General features: G+C 40.7%; 1 long non-coding RNA gene across 3 annotated transcripts; it reads right to left on the bottom strand.

Moving 5' to 3' along the window:
- Positions 1–280: 280 nt before the first annotated feature.
- LOC130922880 (uncharacterized) lies at positions 281–2,408 on the bottom strand. Of its 3 annotated transcripts, none has more exons than XR_009064609.1 (4): positions 1,899–2,408; positions 1,627–1,762; positions 1,149–1,522; positions 281–1,054 (listed from the first exon to the last, which is right to left on the bottom strand). It is a non-coding gene; the product is annotated as an uncharacterized LOC130922880 (long non-coding RNA). The 3 variants fall into 3 exon arrangements; XR_009064603.1 differs by having other exon boundaries at positions 1,149–1,504; XR_009064601.1 differs by having other exon boundaries at positions 1,149–1,762.
- Positions 2,409–21,629: the final 19,221 nt, after the last annotated feature.

Genomic DNA, 21,629 nt, shown 5'->3' with positions numbered 1-21,629 from the left:
GAAATAAATAAAATGATAGCTGACTCCTGAACTACGCCAATAGCAAACTGCAATATGCAAGTGTTAATCAGATATACAAGTGTTAAGAAACTAGTATTCCATTAGAAGTAAGTCACTAGGTTTTAAATTTTCATTCACGAGGTCATTCTGCCCAACAGGTAACAAGTTAACTCTGGGTGGTCTTGGCATCTTTCCATTCCGCAGGGTGGTTGAGCATCTGTTCAGAGGCTGCGGGAGGGCGGGACCAAAGTTTGACGTTGTTTTCTTCAAGTGACGTCGTGGTCCGAAGCGCAGCATTATAGATTTCATCATTACTGTGTTTTAGCTGTTGTGTTGTCTTGGCCTATTTTTTCCCCACTTTCAATTAAGGGCATTAGGACTTTTCCCAATCTCTGTATGCTTTAAATGTATTTGTTATTACACTCAAATTCCAGTTTTTTTCTTGTATTTAAATACAGGAGCTATAGTACACAGTAAAAGTTAAGCAGCCTGTATTGAGTCTTAAATAAGTTTAATGATAAGCAAGTGTTTTGCAGATATTGAAGTGTTGAGAAATAAGGACTAGGTTTTTAATTTTCTGTCTGCACTCATTGGGAAAGTGCACAATATACAGGACTATATGCTATGCCGAACATACTGCATATTTGTGTGTGTAAAAAGAAGTAGCTGAGACATGAAGTACATATCAATGTATTTTATTTTATAAGGTCATTGACTGCCTCCTTAAAATTTACAAAGTTTTCAAAAGACCTGCCAGAAAGTCCTTTGGACGTGGACGCCTTGACCGTGTAGGCCCTTTTTTTTTTTTTTTTTTTTTTTGGAATATTTTTTGTGACCCTGTGCGGATTGGCCACAAAGCGGCCCAGGCGCGTACTATTTTACATTGCCAGTCTTCATCATCACCTTGTGGTGGTGGTGCTTGTTGTTGTGCTGCTGCTACTGCTGCTGCTGATGATGGTGTATTTGCTACAGCAGGTCATGTTGATAATGCTGCTAATGCTGATGCACAAGCTGACGTGAGGGGCGTAGCTGGTGCAACTTTGCCTTTAGCTCGCTACAGAACAAAAAATAAATATCACGGGTAAGCCCTGAAATGCATTAAAACACTGGCAAAGGAAATTATGTTATTTTTTAATCGACCTACTAACCTCCTCCTCCTTTGTGAGGATGTACAATCGAAATCTCTTAACGTGACATTGATGTCCTACTCCGTCATCAGTAGCCACTGACGCACAAACCAGAAGGCTTCCAGGGCCATCTTCCATTCTTCTGCGCTTTCGGCCTGGAGATCGTTACGGATGAGCTTGGAGAAGTCATAACACTGCCACATATCCTCGAACGTGAAGGACCGGAAGCGGCCATGCCCGCAGATGGCCCGGTCGATGTTCTGCTCCAAGTGGCATGACACCGGAGGGAACATATCCACGTAGCGTAGAAGCTGCTCCTTCAGCCTCCACTCCCCAGTTTTGGTGTCGCACCTTCCCTTCTGTCGTCGCCTCTCCTCCTGTGGCCATCGAGGAGACTTTTTAAGAGAGCATGCAGTAGTTGTTTTAAACCGATTTTTTTATTTTGGGTAACAAAGACACACAATCCACTGCCTATTATCGATTTCTTATATATACTCACTACTTGACATAGCCGACATCTTCCTCCGTAAGCCACATGAAGGTCTTGCCTTTGTATTTCCCAAAGGTCACCGTGAGCTGGCCGGGGATCTGCTGGCCTGTTGGAGCTGCGGTGACGGCAAGGCGGTTTTTCCTAACTGTTAGGTGTAAAAAAAAAAAATAAAAAATAAAATAAAAAAAAATAATCAGACAAGAAGTAATAATATAGTTCAATTCATTTTTTAAATGAAGGAGATGTTTTTTTTTTTGTTTAAAAGGCATCCAGAACAATACCTTGTTTGTACATGTACTTCTCAAGTGCAGTTTAGGCAGCAAAGCGTGGTGGCCGGTCATCGCTTTTGATGTACACTGAGAAACACAAAGGCAAGTGTCAACACAAAAGCAGGACATGACACGGAGGAAAAATTCTAGATGATGGTAATAATAAAATTGCGTTTTTGTTGATTTTGAAGAGGATGCCTCCATTCCTAGCTGGCAATTAGAAAAAGAAAAATGACTTGATGTTCAGAGATGCTAAAATGTTGAGAGGGGTGTCTTGAGTTCATCTAATTCCCAAATTCCAAATAAAACCGAAGTTATTGGGGAAAATGCAAAATTGGCCCACTTACAAAATGATGACGTCTATGTAGTACAGTATTTTTTTTTTTTTTTTTTTTTTTTTTTTGTAATCCAAATAGGGAGCATTTACAGTGTGGGCATCATGCTAGGGAGGATCACGTCACAACAAAAAATGCATTGAACACAAGTGAAATGAATGAGTTATTGGTTAAATTTGTGACTAGTTACAAGTAATACAAGACGTATAGCACACGGGGGAGTCATTGAACGTTAACTTTACGTGCGTGCCTGCCAGGGGCGGACTGGGACTAAAAAGCAGCCCTGGATTTTGACTCAGCCCAGCCCACAAGATACGCTATACGAAGGGAAACAGACCCTGTAGGGGTGTCCGGGGGCATACCGCCAAACCCTCGGGGAGAATTTTTTTTTTTTTTTTACATTTTATTGTAAAATGCATCAATTTCTTGCACTTTAAGAGAAAATGAAGAAAATATGTCTAGACTGTCACTGTCTGACTTGGGGCGCTCAAAGTACTGCAAGGCTGAACTGGAGTTGGGTTCATTTTCTGTACTAGCTCTATGATAGACCTGAATAAACAAATGAAAATGTATTCTTCAAAGCAAGTTTTATGTATTTGGGCAAATTCCACATTCTGAAACTGTCAATGATTATGATGATGATGACAATAAATTCATTCATTCATTCATTCATTCATGTATCCAATTGATTATAATATATCTCTATATATCTCTGTCTATAAAACGATTTCATTGTTTATGCCATAATTCAGTGGTCTCCAAACTATTCCACATAGAGCCACAGGATTTCATTCCAACAAGACAAGACAACACCTCTGCACCAATCTGGTGTCTTACAATTGTAATCAATTGATTGCAGTCAGGTGCTGCTTGTTTTAGCAGAAACTTCATTGGTTAAACTGTCGGTACTCGATCGGTTGAAAGAAAAACCAGGCCCCGCAGTGGCCCTTGAGGACCGGTTTGGAGACCCCTGCCATAATTAATCTTGCCATACAAATAATAAATTTCAATGAAAATATAAAAAACATTTCAAGACAAATCCTGTATACATAACCTTCATTGGAAAGTATTAACCAGAAAACAAAACGATATATAAATGATTAAAAATATATATCAATTTAACTACCTAAACTTTAAAGTAAAACCATTCATTTTATTAATATTTTGTTATATTTCTTCTGAATTAATATTGCTGCTGCGTGTGCATACGTTGTTTTACAGCTATAATATTTTTTCTTAGGAGAGTGATAGTAGGACGAGCATATTATAACTTGACACGATTGCAAACGGGTACATCGACTAGCTGGCACTAACCCTTTAATTGTCATTTATTTCATTTAAAATGTACCTACCTTGTGGATAACAATTGCCAGTATACCGAGCAAGTGACCCTCTTCATCCCTTTTTACTTGCTCTGCGCTTGTCTGGGGAACTTCCCTCTCGAACTTCCACCAGCTTATCATTACCTCCTCCCTCTATTTTTCTCCCTCCCTGCACCGGCTGCACGTCAGAGCGGCTGCCCCCTCTCACCATCGCCGGGGCTGGGCTGCTGTTACCCAACATGGCCGTTGCAGCCAGACTGCTGCTTGCGAAAATATTTGTCAATTTATGACATTTTAATGCTTTGCTCTCCAGTTTCTTTAATTTTTTTCTTCCTAACCTTCTCCGCGCCACCCTTCTCTTTTCTTTTTTTGCCACCGCCATCCATATTGGGCATTAACGCTCGTCGCCATTTTGCTTCCACAAGGAACCAATGAAGGCAACTTTGTTCCTCTTTCGTTCTTCTATCGGACTGGCGATGAACAGCCAGGCGCATTGCTGCCACCTGTCGGATTGGATGCAAACTGTAGATAATCAGAGGCTAGGGGGGACAAAAACAGTGATCTATAATGAATGGCGGCCGCCGGCCGTCCAGGGCACCGGCCGTTCTGTGATCCTCCAGAACCCACAGATTACCAGTCCGCCCCTGGTGCCTGCACATGGCTAATTATTATTAGCGCGGCGCAACGCGCACAACACGGCTTATCCACACACACACCAGCTAGCCTAGCTAGCGTTAGCTCGAATCGGTAATTGAAAAACAACTCTCGGTTTGCATCGTTTTTGGCGAATTTCATACACAATATTTACCTTTTCGGCTTGTCGATTGAGCGCGTGGGTCTTTTCGCCGATTGCGTCTTTTGGGCCAACCGCAGGCGCGTCGTAAGGAGGAGGCGGGCCGCCGCGGTCTGCGTTCGCGGAGCCAATCACGGGCGTCCGCGGTCGTAGGCGAGGAGAGCCGATTGGCCGCGGCCGAAAAAAGGAGGCGGGCCGCGGTCCACGTTTCGGCCAACGGCGACGCGGGATTTTCTAGGACACGAGGAGGAGGCGGGCCGCGGTCTAGGTTTCGGCCAACGGCCGCGCGCCGTCTACGCTCGTCCACGTTCTACGTTTGCACTCTCCGAGTTCCGAGTCCTGCGATCCTCTGTGGCCTGAACAGTGATTGACATGGCAGATATTAATTTTTAAGGCACTGGTTCACTTTCAGAATGTGGATTTCACATTCAACATCCCTATTTAGGTGGACTTTTGAGTAATTTGCCTTTTATGCACTTACAATATGTCCATATTCTTGTTTGTATTTACAACTCACAAAAAGTAAGAGATTGGGCTTTGAGAGTGAATTTTCTGGATTGAACCCAAAATTTGCTATAACCATTACTTGTATGTGGTGTTACCTTCAGTAAACATTTCAATGCTGCAGTGCTTTATTCACAATTTATTGAACACTTTCAAGGGCCTGATCAGAAAAAACAAACAAAACAAAAACAGGTATTTAAACACTGAAGAATTCCAAGGTTGTCCATTTTTATTTCCTTTTGAATCTTCCAGTGGCTCCGCATCTCTTTTACAACCCACTCTGAAATACTTTGACATTAGTGGTCTCAGCTCTCTGAGTGCCTCTTTTTTTGGACATTTTTCAAATGGTGAGAAATTGTTGATCACCGTCAAACACCATACCGAAACGCTGCGAAGCATAGTGCTTATAAATTAAATAAACGTCAATATTGTTTTTGTCACACGTGTGAACATTTATTTGCTAAGGCTGGGATGACTGTTTTGATTTCCGTGCAATGCGTTTAAATCGATGGTAAATTGTACAATTAGTCTCGACGGAACAAACTAAAAAAAAATAAAACGATTGGTTAAAAGAAGAACAAAATATGTTTACTTGTCAAAGTTTTATTTCCTTTTATGCTGAAATTTTACCCGCGCGATGAATCTTTGTGTGAGAGATGTAAATAATGTCTTTGAATTAGCCTTGAAGATATTTATCATTTTTATTTGTACTTTTTAAAATGTTTTTATGTGTGTATATATATATATGTATTATTTTTAAAAACATATAGTCAGATTAAAATTATATTAAAATGTAAATCATACTTCAGATTTGATGATAGTTTATCTGAGTGGTTGCACGCTCACAGTGTTTTATTTCACCCGCTCTTGAAAACAGCGAGTTTCTACCTGATACTTTCCAAAGAGGAAAATATTTGTCTTTATGGGGTGTGTTTTTTTTCTCCCCGCAGTATGAGCTTTCTTTTCAGCTGGTATTACATTCATGATGCATGAAAGACCATCTCTAACTCCTCTTCATCACACAGCAAGACAACCAGAGCTGTCCAAAAGTCAAGGCAGTGACAACAGGATTCACTGAAAAGGTCTCTTTCAATGCAGCAGCTTCTTTGTATTCCTCTCCATGTGTCCATGAAATCTGTCTTTATCCTTGCCTGTACCATATACACGCCTAATATTTTTTCCTGTAGATAATGTGAGTATGAGAGTCCACTCACAGCCTTTTTCACCAGCACAGACGTGTGCACACACTCACGCCTACCAGCTAAGTGTGCCCCCTCCGTTATAGTCAATATCAGTGGGCACCGGGGTCGTTGGGGTTTGAAGAGGTTGAGGGTGGCTTGATTTCTGAGGCAAAGATGATGGTCGCTCTTGCTGAGATAGAATAGCTGTATCTTGAGAGCCTTTGGAGGTTGTTACGAGGCCGTTATGACATCTCAACAATTCTCCTATCTTCCCTATAGCTTCACTTTATCTGTCTCTCCCTCCAATTTTATCCCCAGTATCCTCCCTACCTGTGTTTTCACTCAGCAATGACTGCAGCCTTCTTGTTGTAGAGAATCATTTAGGCAAACATTGTGTTTGCTGTTTTGTTTTGTGAAGATTTACACCCGAAGGCGCACAGCATGTGCTGCATCATCAGACCAGAGCCTGCCTGCTGTCAAGATGCTGTGAAGCTCCTGACAAGTTACCTAAACAGACACTAATCTCTGAAAGTAACACTAAAGTACAACATTGTAATTCAGCTGGTATGTTGACTGACAAATACACACACTACAAGCATGTCGTGTAAACAACATAGCATGAGAACGTAAACAAAAGTCACAACAAGCAATCATTGTGTGTCAGACACCTTGGGACATCTATTTATCACACTTATAGGAGAAAGAGTAGAAAACATGAAATTGGTCCCTGTTTTGCAGCCATGTCCATTCCCATTTCTTGGCTAAATAATAATGAATGAATGTTAGGACTTCTTACAAAATGCTGATAAAGAAAGTGCCTCAGCAATTACGGAATTGATCAGGACGTTTGGCTGAGATGTTAATATTTTCACTATGAATGACTTGTGCTACATGTGTTGATAACTTATCCTGTCAGGCGTCCCCATGAGCTGGTAGAATAGAGTGGGGCAAATAAGTATTTAGTCAACCACTAATTGTGCAAGTTCTCCTACTTGAAAATATTAGAGAGGCCTCTAATTATCAACATGGTTAAACCTCAACCATGAGAGACAGAATGTGGAAAACCCCCTAGAAAATCACATTATTTGATTTTTAAAGAATTTATTTGCAAATCATGGTGGAAAATAAGTATTTGGTCAACACCAAAACTTCATCTCAATACTTTGTTATGTACCCTTTGTTGGCAATAACGGAGGCCAAACGTTTTTTGTAACTCTTCACAAGCTTTTCACACACTGTTGCTGGTATTTTGGCCCATTCCTCCATGCAGATCTCCTTTAGAGCAGTGATGTTTTGGGGCTGTCGCTGGGCAACATGGACTTTAAACTCCCTCCGCAGATTTTCTATGGGGTGAGATCTGGACTCTGGCTAGGCCACTCCAGGACCTTAAAATGCTTCTTACGAAGCCACTCCTTTGTTGCCCTGGCTGTGTGTTTGGGATCATTGTCATGCTGAAAGACCCAGCTATGTCTCATCTTCAATGCCCTTGCTGATGGAAGGAGATTTTCACTCAAAATCTCTGGATACATGGCCCCATTCATTCTTTCCTTTACACAGATCAGTCGTCCCGGTCCCTTTGCAGAAAAACAGTCCCAAAGCATGATGTTTCCACCCTCATGCTTCACAGTGGGTATGGTGCAATTCAGTATTCTTTTTTCTCCAAACACGAGAAACTGTGTTTCTACCAAAAAGTTCTATTTTGGTTTCATCTGACCATAACACATTCTCCCAATCCTCTTCTGGATCATCCAAATGCTCTCTAGCGAACCGCAGGCGGGCCTGTACATGTACTTTCTTCAGCAAGGGGACACGTCTGGCAGTGCAGGATTTGAGTCCCTGGCGGCACATTGTATTACTGATAGTAGCCTTTGTTACAGTTGTCCCAGCTCTCTGTAGGTCATTCACTAGGTTCCCCTGTGTGGTTCTGGGATTTTTGCTCCCCGTTTTTGTTATCATTTTGGCGCCACGGGGTGAGGAGGGAGTTGGAAGTCCGTGTTGCCCAACGACAGCCCCAAAACATCACTGCTCTACAGGAGATCTGCATGGAGGAATGGGCCAAAATACCAGCAACAGTGTGTGAAAAGCTTGTGAAGAGTTACAGAAAACGTTTGGCCTCCGTTATTGCCAACAAAGGGTACATAACAAAGTATTGAGAAGAACTTTTGGTATTGACCAAATACTTATTTTCCACCATGATTTGCAAATAAAATTCTTTAAAATTCAAACAATGTGATTTTCTGGGTTTTTTTCCCCACATTCTGTCTCTCATGGTTGAGATTTACCCATGTTGACAATTACAGGCCTCAATAATATTTTCAAGTGGGAGAACTTGCAGAATTAGCAGTTGACTAAATACTTATTTGCCCCACTGTATATCAATATTTCCTGCATGGTTTCTGAACAAATACCAGACAAATCTCCATCAGTCTCAGCTGAAATTTTTGTCCAGTAAGTATTCTAACAATGTTTGCCCTTTTAAAACGGTCAAGAACCTCAATAAATATGGACAAACTGTCAGTGATTTGAGCTGAAAGAATGGCTATGACATGTTATTATGATTGAGCCTCTCACAACACTTTGTATGGAAAATCATACCATCTTACCAAATCTTACCATATTGCTTGTGTAGCACCCCACCCATGTGACAAATTAGGGTGAGGATGGTGTGGTCCCACTTTCCTCTAAAGTAAAGGCCGTGGCCTCTTACGTCCATCCGTGGTTGGTGCGTGGACCTGAGGAGTTTTTGGGGATGGTAGTCTACTACCACTGTTTTATGCGTCACGTGGTGCACATCAAGGGTGCGCTCAAGCGCTCAAGGTTACATCACCTGACCATGACATTGATTGGTCTGATGAGAGGTTGGTGGTGTTCGAGTCTACCAAAGCAGTTTTCGGGCAGACGACATTGCTGGCGCATCCTCGGCCCGGCCCTCACCGCTGACGCATCTAATTACGTGGTGGGGGCGGTTTACAAGCAGTGGGTCGACGGTGCCTGGCAACCGCTCGCCTTTTTCAGTCGCCAATTAGTTCCTCGAGAGCGCAAGTATATTGCATTTGACAGGGAGCTGCTGGCCCTCTGGTTGGCGGTGTGTCATTTACTTTTCCTCTTGGAGGGTCGCAACTTCACCACATACACCGATTACAAACCCTTCACGTTCTCACTGTCTCGCACGGTGTGACCTGGTCTCTTATATTGGAAGTTTACCACCAACATCAGATGCGTCTCGAGTAAATCCAATTTGGTGGCTGACAGCTTGTCCAGAGCGCTCGCCGTTGCAGGAGGATGGTGTGTGTACGCTTAGGTTTACGGATTCAGACCTGCGTGTTCAGCCTTTTCTGGTAGTGGTTGCGTTGTGGTGTGATTTCTACCTGCAGTGCTCACCCTTTAGTCCCTGAGCACTGGCGGCATGGGGTGTTCGATACGGGTGATCTTTCCCACCCTGGTCGGAAGCTGTCCGTGTGACTGGTGTCACAAAAATTTCTGTGATGCTCGTCACCGTGCCAGGGAACTGTGAAACATTAAAATGCCTCTCAAGACCTTTGGCGTCCCTGATGGTGTTTCGACCATGGTCATGTGGACTTGGTTGTGGTTGGGCCATTACCTGCTTCTCATGGGTTGCTCACTATGGTCGATGGGACTACGCGTTGGCCCAAGGCCGTTCCCTTATCGTCAACGTCCATGATGGATCTGGTGTGAGCCTTTATTGGTCGTCGGTCGCGTGCTTTGGGTCACCATCAGATCTTTCGTCACACCGTGGGGTGCAATTTATGTCTAAGTTGTGGGGTGCTGTTGCCGATAGCTTGTGGGTTAAACGCACAGAACCACCGATCACCTTCAGGTGAATTGGCTGTGTGAACAATTTCCCCACTCCGTGAAAGCCTCCCTTTGTGCGTGCTTAAGTGATGGTGACTGGGTGGATAGACATCTTTGGGTATTGCTAGGTCAGGTTATTATTCGCATTATTCGCAGAGATTTTATTTAGTTTATGACCAGGTTTTTCCTGTTCCCGCTGATTTTGTTATTAGCGGGACGGCTCCATTGTCCGCCAAGAGACAGAGAGGTGACCTCTTGGAGTTTGCCGGCAGGCTTACCCCGGTTGCAAGCTTGTTTGCTTTCTTGAGGTCTTATCTCAACTTCTCCACATATAGGAAATGGTCAGAAGTTTTTTTTTTTAACTTGGTTTAATGGATTTAACCATGATAGTTTTTTTTATTTACAAATATTTAGTTTTGGATGGTTTTATGGTTTGATTGTGTGTTTGGACTTAATTGTTGGCTGTTAGAATAAAGCTTGCACACCTGAGCAACGAGGTGCGTGAACATGGATGAGCAGAAACTTGATCAAGTAAAGCGCTTCTGCATATGCAGTGGACAGGAGGAGCAGTGGGAACACATGAGACGCCACACGTCACAAGGAGCTGACTGAGAGACGCAGAAAAATTACCCCCCCCCCCCAATATTATGGAATGAATAGACTCCTTGATAATAATCTATTTATTCCCTCTTGAATTGACTTGAACACAAACAGGCAGGAAACCGAATAGCTCCCCTCCATCTACTGTTGGTTTGACCTACTGGCAGAGGTAATAAAAGCAGCAACAATGACATCTGCACTCAAAACTACATTTAACGGTACAATGCCCTCCTAAAAAGATGTCAAGTGACTTGCAAACCTCGAAAACATTTGTTCTCGTTGAGAACTAATTGGGGAACTTAGCACTACACAATCAGTGACTTGAAACTTTATCTTATCTAAAATAGACACCAAGGGTTCTAATTTTATTTATGGTGCAGGCACGCTTGAGCACATCTTGACTTTTGTGCAAGTGCAAGCCTTGTTGCAGCTTTTTGGGAATTTGGCAGAGCGCCAAAGTGAGTGTCCCTAAAAATACATCGGGCATATTGACAATTTGGTGTCAAAAATCAGTTTAAAGCATCTCAAATTTTGATCTTTGATCACCATTTTGTTGAATTTTAATTTGCACAGGAAGCTTGTAGACATGTGTGTGGATGTCAGACATGTTTTATGCATGAATACCGTATGATAACAGCACAAAGTAGAACATTTTAATATCATTATCACGCTTTTAAATGCTATACGCAGGTATGGGGTATGAAGATGCAGTTAATCAGGCAGACAGGGGAAAGGCAAAAATCTGAAATGTGGTGTGGATGAAGACTGTGATTTATGAGACAAGAACCATTTGATGATGCTTGTGAAGCTCATTCTAAACCCCTTCTGTCAATTGTGAGAGAGCCTGCTGTAATCCATTGTCACTGGGTGGATTAATTTGCATAATTCTACTATTGTGCAGTCCCAGGTCTTTTTCCTTTCTCCTCCTTCGAACACAATATTAAAAAGGGGGCCTCTGTACCCTCAACTACTTGTTGCTTAGGTAACAGTAACGGGAAAGTGGGAAGAAGTGCAACCAAGCAATGAAAGGGAAAGAGAAGGGACTCGCTAAAGTGGGAGTGATAAAATGACACGTGCCAGATGATGCGGATATGATTAGCTACGAGCACAGGAAAGAAGCAGAGGACAAGAGAAAAAAAGGGACGCCAGATAAAGTGAAAAGCGGAAACTACGGTTCAATACGAAGTAATTTCATGTTACTTAAAGTGCCATTTATCTATGTCGACAGTCTATTAGTCATGTAGTCATGTGTAACCATGGCCTCCGCCCTCTCCTCCCACTCGCACACGTACTGTACATGTGCATACATGTCACTGTTTGCGTTTATTTTTTGGACATAGTGCCTCTGTGAGTGTGATGAGGATCTATTGGTTATCCTAGAGGGAGGAGAAACTGCTAAATTGCACAGATAAAATCGATATGTCGTTAAAGGGTGGGGCTGCCTGCACCATTTGCAGTGCATATTGCACAATCTTGCATGTTGGAGTAGTGATCTAGCTGCAAACAATCATAATTTCATGTTCATCTTGTATACAAAAGAAAATGACAGTGACATAATAGAACATTTTTAACTAGAACCTCAAATGCCTTTCCACAAAACATTTAAAATTTTCAAGAATATAACAAAAAATATCACTCTGGGATTAATATTGTAACCAGTCGCGGCTGGAAGGATGGACAGGCAGGACGGGATGCAGAGAGGTTGGGTGCTTGTGGCCGGTTTTTATTAAATAAATAACAAAAGGGAAAAAAAGAAACCAAACAAAATGTCTTCTCTTGTTTCAAGGGAACGCACCTTGCCACAGAATGCCACTTCCAGGGTTGCTCGTTACTCCTCGAGATACTTATGCATACTCACGTCTCACAAGCCTAACGTTATGATTTTTCTCCCTCCTTTTGTACGCTGGGGAGAGCCCCTTGATTGGTGAGTAGAAACCACGTGTGGCCAAATCAGGCAATGGGTTGCAGGTGTGGTGGTAACCGCTCTGGAAAGTCGCTTTTCAGGGTGCTGATGATTCTTGTGCTGTTCATGGTGTTCCCAGTAAGGTCGCTGTCCAAGGTGCCGAACCTCTGTGACGAGCCCTGTGGAACTAACCACTGAGTTGCCACAATATGCACCACCAAAACAGAACATTCATAAACAAAATGTACTTCTTCCCAAAACATTAACCTTTGGCCCTTAAAATGTGAAAAAAACCTGCGTAGAGTACGTAGCACAAGTATAATGTACAGTATTGTTTTAATTAGTAACATTTTTTGCCTTGTAACATAAGATTGTCTACAACATGAGTCCTTAGGCAGTATTTCCTGTTACAAAGACATGTCAACACTGTAAGCACTTTTGATGCAGCACAATGGCGTACCGCAAGCAACAAGTCACTTTTGCTCATTAATATTCATGACGTTAGCAATTGTTGCTAGGCGGGTCAACCTCCCGTTTGTCCCTAATAGTAAATAAATGGGAATAGTGTACGAACTAAAATGGTTACTGAGCTAAACCTACCAATTCTGTCTAAAAATGATGCTCCTGGTGCCAAATTCACTGGTAAAGATGTGAAAGAACTAGGGCTGTCCCAAACGACTAATTTTCTCCCGATTAGTAAGCCGACTATTTTTACGATTAGTCGACTAATCTAATAATAAAAAAAATATATATATGTTTTTGTTTACTAATTTAGCAATTAAATTTTTGTTGACGCTTATCAATTCACAAAAAAGATATTGGAACACTTAAATTATTTATTAAAGTACAAATAAACACGTAAATAACTAATAATTCACAAATAAACAATGAGTTCAAATGCTGATAGAATTAACTAGTGTAGCATCCCGATTGAAAAGATGGTCTCTTAAACTGATGGTTTACAACTTTTATTCCATCCTTGATGTAATCACACTGTAAGAGCTACGGTGCACACAAAACAACAGAATTAGAAATTAACAAAAACTTTTCACCTTTTTCCTTTTAAACCTTATTTATATATCAATGAATTGCCTATATGAATTGCCTTTACCTTAATTTATTAGCTTATCATTGACAATTTCTTCCTTGAGTGCAATCACTGTATATACTGTATATATTTATGACCTTTTAACCTTATATAATTTTCTATACCATAAAATAAACCATAACATGAAATAAACCTTTCAGTTAGCATTAAGAACAATACCAATAGCACTTATATACCCTACCCACCGACGTCACAAAACCACGTGTTCGCTGTGTGGTTCCGCCCACTTGTCCGTCATTTTGTCTCTGTATTAGCATTGTTTTCAATTGATCGAGGAATTTAAAATGCATTTCATGGAAGACCCGGTGCTTTCTGATGCCGTAAACTCACTGGATGTGTTGCATAAAAGGCGTTATGTGGAAAAGCTTCGTTCTATACAGTCGCCAGATCCATATTTGATGCCCAAATCGATGTTTTTCGACCCGCTGTCTTCGCCCTGTCTGCCTGACATCTGCTACGCTGATATTTACAATTATCTTGTCCACACAAAATCAGCCTATTCTCACGAAAATTTGAAAAACTTCAAGAGCTTGGAGGCTTATAAATACTTCGTTGCTGGTTGGGTGAAACAGGTCCTCGTCCACGAAAATTCGGCAGGAATCTATCTTGTGCTTGGAAAGGTGAGTTACGAAATTTTCAATTCTAAATCTTTTGTTATTGCTAACATCCACTGTCAAGTCTAATGTATTTCATGTCATTTGTCAATGGAGTTAAGGCTTTTAATGTTTATATGGTTTAGCGATAGCACTCTCACTACATACATACGTGTATGTTGTCGGCGATTAGCCTAGCAATGATCTTAATTGTGGTTATTTGTCAGCCCCGTAGACGAGGCCAGTTTCTTTCACTTGGTACCAGCTAAATATTATTCAAAAAATAACGATGGTGGAAGAAAGTTTCAAATTCAAGATGTTTGTGACTTCCCTATGTCGTACTACGTCGTATGTTGTCGGCGATTAGCCTCGCAATGATCTTAATTGTGGTTATTTGTCAGCCCAAAACCCTCTAAGTATATCTTAAATGCATCTTACCGGATATAAAATGACTACTACATAGTCTGTGGTGATTTTTTGGTGCCCAGTTTTCACGTCGAATTGCAGCCGTCCATTTCGCTCTCCTCTTTGGATCCCTCGGAATACGGTAAAACTTCAAGTCTCTCCTTCCATCTTCTCTGTTAGTGCAACCAACAGCCACACACGCCTTCACCATTTTGATTATTAATGTTAAGGAGCAGAAAAACACGCCGTAAATAGGAGAAATGTACGTAGCCGTAACAGGTTAACACTATGTTTTGACGGACAAGTGGGCGGTACCATTCAGGAGAACGGAGTTGTGACGTCACGTGGGTAGGGTCTATAGGCCCTTGTCAATGAAACATTATTATTTAGTAAGGCGACAGCACCCTCTGGTGTACAAAAAAATGACCAAAAAAAAAAAAAAAAAATCTAACAAACTGGGTGACGGCGCTTGAGGTGTTTATTCACGACCGACGTGCAGCCAAGCTTGGCATTGAAGAGACAGGACAGAAGAGTGTACCCTCCTTTGTTTCTTTGAAATAAGTCAATGTTTTGGACACTCTGGTGCGCTTTTTTTGGCTTTGTGCCGCTTTCCCCGCTTGCATACAGAACATCCGACATTCTGAACTTTCCACGCATATATTTTTGTAACCCTTCATTAACCGTCGACGGGATGTTGTGCTCGTCGACGGATTTACGTCATCGATGACGTCGACTATGTCAACTAGTCGGGACAGCTCTAGAAAGAACGTACAAATGTTCAGCTAAAGAGATGGCTTGAGTGTCGAGGGCTGTCTATTATATCCTCTGGTTGTCTTACATCTCTGACCATTCTTGGGTGCAATTAACATTGCTATTTCTGTGTAGCAATCGCAAATGCTACTCAGTGACAGCCAACGAACGCTTTTAATTTTTTCATTAATAACAAATTTTAATTCGATAATTTATTTACACTTCCCCCTTACTAAAGTTGTTTATTTCCAATAGAAACGGTAACAGTGGCAGTTAGATACCATTTTAGTATTTTTTAGGTAATTCATTGTTAGACGGAAGCAGCACGGCAAAAAACCACGCTAAAAAATAAGTAAAGATATCAAAATGGCTTACCTCATCGTCCTCTGTGGTACCATGGCCCCCAACAAAATGTTTTCTGCATATGAAATGTGAATGGCTTCACCTTGCTGGCCTTAAACTGGTCTTTTGGACGTCCGCGCAAGTTGAGCCATTCTTCACATTTTTTTGATTTCGGGAAATGTATGAAGAAAACATCCTTCATGTGTCATAATGTCTAGACTCGTTTCTACAAGTTCCATAGCAGCAGTGTTTGATCAGGATGTTCTTTTTTGGAAGATTACCGGAGAAAAGAAACGGAAATAACATGGATTGTATGCGAGGGCGTGTCAAAAATGTCACCCTTACGTGTTACAATGGCGACATCACGGTCTAAAAGTAGCATTCGTGCGGTACGCTATTGTGTCTGTTATTGTGTTTTCAAAGTGTTGAGGTAAAATTCAATGCATTGCTGTCACAAGTGGATCTGTAATTTATATGAATTAGTGACTTGATTCTGACAATGTTCAGAGCAATCTAAGGTGATTTGCCATCTAAAAAACAAAGAAAAAATACTGTGCTCACATTGTGCGTTCCTAAAGAGTTTTCCCTTTCATGTCTTCCTTTCCATTTCCCACACATAGCTTCATTTTTTTTTTTTTTTTAAATAGAAGTCTTAATTTGGAAGTTTACATAGTTAGCGCAAATGTCTTCCAAATTAGGCTACATTCACACTGTAGGTTTGGCACGGTGGCAGAGTGGTTAGCACGTTCGCTTCATAGTTCTGCGATCAAGAGTTCAATCCCGGGATCTGGCTTTCCTGTGTGGAGTTTGCATGTTCTCCCCATGTCTGCATAGGTTTTCTCCGGGTACTCCGGTTTCCCCCCACATCCAAAAAGCATACATGTTAGGCTGATCGAACACTCTAAATTGTCCCTAGGTATGAGTGTGTGCGTGAATGGTTGTTTGTCTCCTTGTGCCCTGCGATTGGCTGGCAACCAATTTAGGGTGTACCTCGCCTACTGCCCATAGTTAGCTGGGATTGGCTCCAGCACCCTCGTGACCGTTGTGAGGATAAGTGGCTCGGAAAATGAATCACACTGTAAGTTATTTCTGATTTGTTTGCCCATAATGCGACATGTATCTTATTTTTTTCAAACAGTATGAACAGTCCAATTCTGATATTTTCATATCTGACTTGTATGCATTAATATGTGGCTAAAAAATCGTATGTTTTAAAGATAGGTAGAGAAATAGGTGTACTAAAATTGATTCCATTCGATGATGGATTTAAGACATGGTCTGAGAAAAGAATTACAGCTCTATGTAAAGTTCTTAAAAGGGGAGGAATAAAACGTTTCCAAGAATTGAAAAATACATACAGTGACACTAACCAAGATTTTTTTTAATGTTATTTTTTAGATATCTGCAAATACAGTGGTATCTCGACATACGATCGCTTCGACACACGATCTTTTCGATATCCGACTTAACCTTTGACTCGCCATTTGTTTCTAAATCCGACGACATGCTCGAAATACGATGATTTTTGACAGGGCCGCAGTTTCTTTGTTTTGCCGGAAGACGGACGCACAGCTGGTTTTCTTGTGAGAGAAACACTGGATCCAAAAAGGTTAGTGCAGGTGGAGAAAAAAAGAAAAGTTGACGCTTGCCATTGAATTGAAGATGTAAATTATATCAAAATATAAGCACGTTTTGGTCACCCATGAACTGGGTCGACAATAGGGCCGTAGAATGTTGACCTCGGCCGGCGGTCCTCCTCTGTTTGCCAGTCTTTATAAGTTAAGGTGACAATTCTTATTGTAGCAACATCGCCAAAGAAATCGCCAGCTTCGTCAGGTTTCTAATCATTTATTCCATTAACTTGTGCAACAGAACACACCTAGTGTTGACGGCAGCATCAAAACAGAAAGTAAAATGAATGACAAATAATAGAAATAAAAAATAAAGTAAAAACCGCGCTCTCTTGCTCACCATCACGTCAGCCCCGCGGTGTGTTCAGGTAAGGCAAAAAAAGTGTGCCACATTAGCATCTGATTCATTACATTATTACAGGTCTTATTATTATTATTATCATTATTATTATTACTAGGGATGGAAATCGAAATCCGATTCCAATTCCGAACTGGTTCCTAGTGTTTCGAGGCCTCAACATCACAACGAAAAAGCCTTAACGATCCCTTTAACGATTCCTAAAGGCGCGTATTGTGTCGTCACGTGACGTGACATGTCTTGTTGTCCAGACGCATCAAACTAGCACGGCGCCAAGAACCACTCGCTCCAAAGTTTGGTTACTTTTCACTAGGAAAGTGGGTGAAAATAAAAGGTTACGATGGTTTAGCACGAGCATTGCAGCCGTAAATATAACAATGACAGCACGTAGGTTCAAACGCTCGAAAGTGTGTCTTCACTTCATGAGTAAAAATTACAACAAAGCGACTTGCAGTCATTGCAAGGTGGAGATAACTGCGCTGGGAGGGATTACGACTGTACTGTCCTCACCAAGACGCAAAGGATCAGTCCTAGCTATACAGAAGCTAAACTCCTAAATGACGATGCATTGGTATAATATGCTGACTTTATTCAGCCGTCGTTATGACACATCACTTCAAGAGTGAAACTAAAAAGAGAAACGAAACAAATCAATTTCGTCCCCAATAACAAACGCATCGACGTAAATCAGCGATGATTAGCTGCTAATACAAACGGTTAGCATGGGTTCGCTAGCATAAGTACATTGTCAAACCACTACACAACTGGATTTAAGTGTCTGATCGCTAGTGGAAACACACAACAACAACACAAAAGATGATACATACAGGAGTTGCCGCTGTAGATATTTTACAAACATGAACAAAGAACGTAGGCATGTAGCAGTGTTTCCCTCTCTCACTAACTTGCTTGGATTCTTTGTAGCTGCACTTCTTCACGTGTAAGCGCGCTCTTCTTCACGTGAGCGCGTTCTTCTTCGCGTGAGGAAGCGCAAGGGCGCCCCCACTTGAGCGTCAAAGCACAATAAAAAACAGGGGTCCCCAAACTACGGCCCGCTGGCCGGATACGGCCCGTCTCCACATTTGGTCCGGCCCCCTGAACAATACCAGAAAGCATTTTGATTTTTTTTTTTTTTTTTTCAATAGTGTTATTTATTTCATGGCTTTTTTCTGTGAAAAACCCAGAGAGGGTTATTTGGTTATTATCTACTTAATTAATTATATTATATTATATTATATTATATTATATTATATTATATTATATTATATTATATTTACTTTTGTTCCGTGAAGAATCCAGAAAGGGTTATTTGATTGTGGCTTTTTGAAAAACAATAAGTTTTTACATTTAGGCCCTCCTGCAATCGTCACACTTTTTCTGTTCATTCTGTCATCAGAGAAGGGAAAAGTTATGTGGCCCTCACAGGAAAAGGTTTGGGGACCCCTGCTAAAAACTAAAAGGCATGCATCTCAATATAATGGTAAATAATACACTTTGACACATATTACCATAGGCAGAACAACGACCTAAATGCCAATATATACCTTTAAAAAAAAAAAAAATTCTATTAGAAAAATGTTTCAGTAAAATGTTACACATTCTTGTGTATTTGCCACTTATTTCCAAAGTTAACATTGAGACCTTGGGCTTCTTTTGACCTCGTCGTGAGTTTGTAAGGTTGTGACTTCTGATTAAGCAAACTGCCAATAAAAACGTTTGTTCTTCTTTTTCCCCCAAATTAGAATCGATAAGAGAATCGATAAAGAATCGAATCGTTAAGCAATATCGATAATGGAATTGGAATCGTAAAAATCCTATCAATTCCCATCCCTAATTATTACTATCATTATATTATTATTTTTCTGATTTTTATAAATAATTTATTTGTTTTGGTCTTTGGAATTGCTATTTGCAATTGTAACAGCAGTATTCAGGATTTAGTGTACGTTTATGGGCTGTGGAACAAATTAATGGAATTATAATGTATTCTTATGGGAAAATCCGGCTCGACATACGACCATTTCGACTAACAAACAAGGTCCTGGAACGAATTAACTTCGATGTAGAGGTACGACTGTACGTGATTACAACAATAAAGATGTTAAGAGTGGGAACGAAGTACACCCTATAATACACTTGCTAGTATGGGTGGGCAAACTGGTCCTTAAGTGCCACAGTGGGTCCTGGTGTTTGTTCGAACTGATTCAGCGCAGGCAGTTTAATCAATGAGGGTTCAGTGGAAAAAAGAAGCACCTGACTGGAACTTGTAAGACACGGTACTGTAAACGAAATAAATTGTCAAAAAACAGTTTGACCTTTAATTGGTATTTTTTTACTATTTTGTTACACAAATATGTTCTATAAGACATGCAAAACATTTTTGTTAATGAAAATACACCGCAAGTCTGATGTTATATTTAATTTTCTTTTTAATACCTGTATGTGTTCCATTTTGACCGTATGAAAGTGATCACCCTAGTAACAAGTTTTGCGCTGTGCGCCAGGGGTCCCCAAACTTTTCCCTTTGAGGGCCACATAACTTTCCCCTTCTCTGATGAGGGGCTGGGGTCAGTTTGTCACAGAAAATAATTGACGATTGCAGGAGTGCCTAAATGTAAAAATGTATTGTTTTTCAGAAAGCCACAATCAAATAACTCTTTCTGGATTCTTCACGGAACAAAAGTAAATAAAATTAAAAAATATATAATATAATATAATATAATATAATATAATATAATATAATATAATATAATCAGGGGTGCACATAATTTTTTTGCCCAGGTTCTCAGAGGAGGACCTGGAGATGTGACTTGGTCCTCATTGAGCTTGAGAGCCGACCCGCCTGATGCGATAAAATTATGACAAGCTTTACTTAGAGCCAATTACCTTTAATTAATTATATAAACAATTAACGCTTGATTAACATCAACTGGCACAACAAAATTGCCATTACTTTGAAGTGAAATGTAAAGTAATAAACATAAAAGCACTAATTCAAAATAAAGGGCATTCATATGTGGCTCTCACATTAACTCCAAGCCTTTGTAAAAGTGGGATGTCCTCCTCATAAGAGCTCATTGAACGTGCATGCTTAGCTTTGTGAAATGCGAGCAAAAACACGTTTGTCAGCGCATGGCGCTGTTCTACAATAACTTTATTCCGCCACTTGTCCATAGGGCGAGTGGGGTCCTGTCTGACATCGATAGTTTGATTAATTGCCACATGCTCTGTTTTTTTCGTGCTTTTCAAAGTTTGGATGGCTAAAATTCTTTGACCCTACATAAAATGCGCTGCTCTTATTAGTGACATTGGGATTCTCACGGCAAATGTTGCACCACATTTCCGCGCGAGCATCATTTGCTTCGAGCCATGGTACCTCCTGCAGCCACTTTTCAGCAAAAGTCCTTTTTTTCGGTAGCTCCGGTGATGTCTCTGTCGTCTGTCTGTCTTTTGACGGGGGTGGGGGAACACGGAAATAATTACTCAGTGGGGCCCGCCTCTTTGACATTTTGAGAAGTGATTTTCTCGTGTCCGCCGCAAATACAGTGGTCAGCTAGGCCTGTCGCGATAACAAATATTAGTGTGCGATAATTATTCTCATAAATTATTGCGATATGCGATATTATTGCGCCCCCCCAAATTTTTTTTCAACCACTTTACAATAACACAGTGAGAATACAGTATACATTCATAGATAAATTCAAAAATACTTTTTAAGAAATCACAACTAAAAACAATAGACCATGCCTCTTACGTAAAAAAACAACAACAATATTGATACCGCACAGCACCACAGAATAAATAAAATGTGTTGAAAAAAAAAAAAAAGAGAGAAAAAAAAATTTGCACTTAATAACTTAAGCATTGAGGCAAATGAAAACTTTTCCCCGTCATAGCTTCTGCAATGGTGTTCCATAGGGATGCAAAGATACAGTTAAGTCACAGTTCGGTACGATTTTTGATATGGGGGTCACGATTTTCGATCCGATTCAATACATTTAATGCTCTGTAAAAAAAAAAAAAAAATTAAATTTTTTGTTTCGTTTTTTTTTTTTTTTTTTTTTGCTAGCGAGCAAAAATTAAATTGCCATCATATAAACATGCA

Source organism: Corythoichthys intestinalis, chromosome 1 (genome assembly GCF_030265065.1).
Source record: "Corythoichthys intestinalis isolate RoL2023-P3 chromosome 1, ASM3026506v1, whole genome shotgun sequence".
In the NCBI taxonomy this organism is placed as follows: Eukaryota; Metazoa; Chordata; class Actinopteri; order Syngnathiformes; family Syngnathidae; genus Corythoichthys; species Corythoichthys intestinalis.
The sequence above is the reverse complement of the archived record's forward strand: the minus strand, read 5'-3'. Positions and strand labels throughout refer to the sequence as shown.